The sequence below is a fragment of the Triticum aestivum genome, chromosome 1A (assembly GCF_018294505.1).
Source record: "Triticum aestivum cultivar Chinese Spring chromosome 1A, IWGSC CS RefSeq v2.1, whole genome shotgun sequence".
NCBI lineage: Eukaryota > Viridiplantae > Streptophyta > Magnoliopsida > Poales > Poaceae > Triticum > Triticum aestivum.
In genome coordinates, this window is record NC_057794.1 from 387,265,880 (window position 1) to 387,271,638 (window position 5,759).

Sequence of the window (5,759 nt, forward strand, 5' to 3'; positions counted from 1 at the left end):
ACGTATGCAAATGCAATGCACATGATGACATGATATGAGATGCATGACAACAACAACAACACACGGAGACAAAAACCCGAACCCGAGAAAATAAAATAACTTAGTGCCGGAAACGGCAAGAGTTGGAGTACATATTAGGTAAGTTACATCCGGGGTGTTACAACGCTCCTGTTGCTTACCCGAATTTGGTGCTCCACAGGGGTGTTTACGGATTTGCCGCGCGGCGTATCCGATGCTGCTGAATTCTATCGAGCCGATGAAGGGAGTTCGACGGAGAAGTTGTTCTGGTCTCAATATCTTGGACCAGAACATCCGGTATCCTTCAGCGACCAGCTGAAACAGTTGGTCGAGCTGCACAAGGCAGTCGAGCTGGCCATGAGGGCCCTGATAGTCTGGCTATGGCCTGCCTCACCGGTACCCAGCAGCTACTTCGGGCTTGTGAAGCGGCTTGTTAGTGCCTGCCCGCGACTTGAGGTCGTAAAGCGGTCGGTCTGTATTGAAGGTGCCCGGATGGCCTTTGCTCGCTGCAAGATGTGGTAGGCGAAAATGGACGCCATCGAGCTGACCAAGGGGCCGCCGAAGGGCAAGGAGCATCGTACACCCGAGCGCTATTTTGTGGATGTCCTCGAGGGGTGTCGTATTGTAGCCACGCAGTGCGTGCAGGACGTATTTTCGAGTGAATACACTCATATTTTGTCTTGTATGATGACAACAAATCCGCTTTGTAATAATTTTTATTATGTTTTGATTGTTTCCTCCTGTACGGCCGTGTTGTATGAAATCTGAGGGTTAACCAGTCGTCGGCTTTAGCCCTCGCGTAGGTAGTATGGAGGTATTCGGGATGGAATCTAAACAATCTTGATCCAATTATATGGTCCTTGGAGTTGTTTAGCGCAACGAACCAGGCAACCAGACTATACGGCTTGAACGCCCTCACTTAGCCATAGGAGTTTTAGAATAAAACATAGGCGCAGCCCCTAGTATACGAACCAGAGTGTTGTCAGTGTCTGATCGGGAAGTACCGATCCTTCACGAAATGCGGAAAAATCTCCAATGATTTGAGACCTCCGAACAGCTGACCAGCTCTCGCCGCATCATGACAGTCAGTTTTCGGCTTTCTCTACCGAGGTGCTCATCCGGTTTAGACCAGGACACAATCGTAGTAGTTCTCCCTTTACTATCCTAGCCGATGTAGCGTAACATAGGGTAGCAAGCACAGGAGCTGGGCAACCCAACTATTGACCAAAGACATGATTCGGAGCCAATGCATATAATGCTAAATTCGGGGTGCCGAACTATACTTATAGAAAGTGTTCGGACTTTTGTTGCCGTAGTGTAAGGTGCTATAAATCCCCTGGCAAACGTCAAATGTACCAAAGTGTACGGGTGCTACCTGATGGGGTTATCCACGGGGAATCTGAAAAAGAAAAGAAAGAAAGAAAACATAAAAGACTTAAAGGTAAAAAGCTGGGGTCCTAAAGCTCCAGCTACACACTGTTTTCATTGTAATGTAATTAGTACATCAAGGCGCATTGATACAAATAGTGCAAGAAGCAATAGGCTATGTAACATGCCGAAACTAGGGGAGAGCTGCATATGGGTCCTGGAAAACAGGTAGAGTTATCGTTAACGGAATCACCTAAAAAGTTCCCCATATGTCCGCGCTTCTCGCTGTCTTGGTGTATTTATCCTACAAGAGGACCAATGACCAGACCCCCCGATGGGGCCTGTGGGATTGAGACCTGAAAGGAAAACAAGTAAAAGTGAAAGTATGTGTGTATCCGATGTCGGTTGAGCCGTGCCATGGATCACAAGTTGTCTGTGCCTCCGTCAATGCCCATGGAATTTTAAGTGCATAGTTATGTACGCGCGGCACGAATGCCACCACTTGATCGGGACTGAGACGGAGGCCGGATTGCTAGTTGAGCTCCTGATGAGCCGAGCTCTCCTACTGCAGAGTAGTTCGGACCCTCTTAAGGATGCCTGCGGGCTTGTCAGTCGAATGAAGGGTCTGCTTGAGAAGGCTGCTTTGTACTTCTGCTGCTAGGGCAGCTGTGTGCTCTTCTGTACGGAGAGAGCGTTCCGTATTGCCATTGACTGTTATAATGCCGCGTGGACCAGGCATCTTGAGCTTGAGATAAGCATAGTGTGGCACTGCGTTCAATCGAGCAAACATAGTTCGTCCGAGCAGTGCATGATAGCCACTGCGGAATGGGACGATATCAAAGATTAACTCCTCACTTCGGAAGTTGTCCGGAGATCCGAAGACAACCTCTAATGTGATTGAGCCCGTACAGCGGGACTCTACACCTGGTATGACTCCTTTAAAGGTAGTCCTTGTAGGCTTGATCCTTGATGGGTTAATGCCCATTTTCCACGTTGTATCCTGATAGAGCAGATTGAGGCTGCTACCACCGTCCATAAGGACGTGAGTCAGGTGAAACCCATCAATTATTGGGTCTAGGACTAGTGCGGTTGAGCCCCCATGACGGATACTGGTCGGGTGGTCCCAGCGATCGAAAGTGATCGGGCACGACGACCATGGGTTGAATTTTGGGGAGACTAGCTCTATCGCGTAGACGTCCCTAAGCGCATGCTTGCGCTCCCTCTTGGGGATGTGGGTGGCATATATCATGTTCACCATTTTGACCTGAGGGGAAACTTCTTCTGTCCCCCTGTGTTTGGCTGCCGTGGCTCTTCGTTATCGTCCTCGCTTTGCGATCCTTTTTCCCTGTTCTCGGCGTTTAATTTGTCGACCTGTTTGAAAACCCAGCACTCTCTATTTGTATGATTATGAGGCTTGTCGGGGGTGTCGTGAATCTAGCATGGACGATCAAGTATGCGGTCCAAGCTGGATGGGCCCGAATTGTCCTTTTGGAACAGCTCCTTCCGCTGACCGGACTTAGAGCCACTGAATCCGGCGTTGACTATCGTATCCTCGGTGTTATCACTGCTATTTTGGCGCTTGTATCTATTGCGTCGAGACTTCTCTTTGTTATTTTTAACTCGGCGTCGCTTGCATTGTTTTTGCTACAGGCCAACCAACTGTCCTCGCCCGCACAAAAGTAGGTCATTAGTGTCGTGAGGGCCGCCATGGATTTTGGCTTTTCTTGGCCGAGGTGGCGAGCGAGCCATTCGTCGTGGATGCTATGTTTGAAAGCTGCTAGAGCTTCAGCGTCCGGACAGTCAACAATTTGGTTCTTTTTAGTTAGGAACCTTGTCTAGAATTTCCTGGCGGACTCTCTGGGCTACTGGACTATATGGCTTAAGTCATCAGCGTCCGGAGGTCGAACATATGTACCTTGGAAGTTATCGAGGAAAGCCTCTTCCAAGTCCTCCCAACTGCCAATGGAATTGTCGGGCAGACTGTTTAGCCAATGCCGAGCAGGCCCCTTGAGTTTGAGAGGGAGGTATTTGATGGCGTGGAGGTCATCTCCGCGTGCCATATGGATGTGGAGAATGAAGTCTTCGATCCACACCACGGGGTCCGTGGTCCCATCATGTGATTCTATGTTCACGGGCTTGTATCCTTCGGGGAATTCATGATCCAGGACCTCATCAGTGAAGCAATGAGGGTGTGCGGGGCCTTTGTAACGGGCCGTATCATGACGCAGCTCTGATGAAGTCTGTCTGCGGTGTTCGGCCTGCGCATGACTGGGTTTGTCACGTCCGAATAGGTGGCCGTTGTCACGTGTTGAGGTGCGTCCTCGCGATCCGTAGATTGATCTGGTAGGTCCTACTTTATTGTTCAGGTTCTGCCGGAGGTCATATGTATGGCCATGGGCGAATTTACCTTTGCCTGAGTGACAAGGCGGGGCGGGCTGGTGTTCGGCATGGGTTGTCGTTTTGTCCGGCCGGTCAGCGCATTGTACGATGGTGGTATATACTCCGGCGCCTCCTCGTCGAACTGAGGTAGCAATTTATGCTTTGGGTAGCTTTTGGTTGGGCGCTTGAGGCCATATTCTTCGGCTGCTAGGACATCAGTCCATTTACCATTGAGCAGATCCTGGTCAGCTTGAAGCTGATGCTGCTTCTTTTTCAGGCTCCTTGCAGTGGCTATTAGCTGGCACTTGAAGCGCTCCTGCTCAAGAGGTTCCTCGGGCACAATGAAATCCTCGGTGCCAAGGCTCACCTCATCCTCGGAGAGCGGAAGGTAATTGTCGTCCTCGAATCTTTGTGCATGGCCTGTTTAACAAGGCTAACCTGCGCATCTTCCCGTTCGTCTTGTTAGTTTGTTGTGTCGACGGGGTCTTTGTTGTCTTCGGCACCTTCCAGAGTGTCATCTTCTCCTGTGCCGGTGTTGCTATCTTTACTGCGGCGTGACTTAGAGCGGCGCCGCTGACACCGGCGCTTGGACTGTATTTCGAAAGGTTTATCCTCAACTGGGTCTTCCTTGTCGTCGCTGCTATTTTCCTTTGGTGCATCCACCATGTATACGTCATACGAGGAAGTGGCCGTCCAGCGTCAGGGGAACGGCGGGTTCTGGTCTTCTTCTTTTCCGGCATCGTCGTCCATACCGTCGATGTCCTCGGAGTCGTAATCAAGTTTGTCGGTCAAATCCTCGACCGTGGCTATAAAGTGGGTGGCGGGTGGGAAGCGAAATTCCCCATCGTCAGCCCCTAGTTCGAGCCGGATATAGTTCGGCTGAGAGTCCTCCGCTAAGGACAGACTTTTTAACGAGTTTAGCACATCGCCCAGAGGCGAGTGCTGGAAGATGTATGCGGCGCTGAATTCGAAGATCGATAAACGATCAAGCTCGGCATCCGTAGGCTTGCGTGGTTCGGAACCTACAACTTGAGACGAGTCCGGTGTTCCGGTGGCATAGGCATCGAGTGAGACCAGGTCATCTGCGGCTCCAATGTCGTGGAATCTGCGGCCTCCGTGGTGGGGTTAATCCTCCCATCTTCGGATGGCGCGACCTGCTCCGGCTCTAGGGCGAGAGCGGTTACAGGAGCGATCTCCTGGATGCGGCCCGATGACAGATTTAAGTCATGATCATCGGGGTGATCGGGAGCGGCTACCGCGGTATCGAATCCGGCGAAGATCAAGTCTCCACGGATGTCCGCGACGTAGTTCAAGCTCCCGAATTTGACCTGATGGCCAGGGACGTAGCTTTCGATCTGCTCCAGATGGCCAAACGAGTTGGCCCGCGGTGCGAAGCCGCCAAACACAAAGATCTGTCCGGGGAGGAAAGTTTCTCCGCAGACAGTGTCATTATTGATGATTGAAGGGGCCATCAAACCTTTCAGCAATAGCATAGAGGAACTCTCAATGAAAGCACCAATGTCGGTGTCAAAACCGGCGGATCTCGGGTAGGGGGTCCCGAACTGTGCGTCTAAGGTTGATGGTAACAGGAGACAGGTGACACGATCTTTACCCAGGTTCGGGCCCTCTCTATGGAGGTAATACCTACTTCCTGCTTGATTGATCTTGATGAATATGAGTGTTACAAGAGTTGATCTACCACGAGATCGTAATAGCTAAACCCTAAAAGTCTAGCATGTATGACTACAGTATTGAGTATCCCCTATTCGGACTAAGTCCTCCGGTTTATATAGACACCGGGGGGATCTAGGGTTACATAGTGTCGGTTACATAATATGAAATCTTCATAGTTGTTCGTCAAGCTTGCCTTCCACGCCAAGGAGAGTCCCATCCGGACACGGGTACAGTCTTCGGTCTTCATATCTTCACAGCCCATCAGTCCGGCCCATAGATAACAGGCCAGACGCCCGAGGACCCCTTAGTCCAGGACTCCC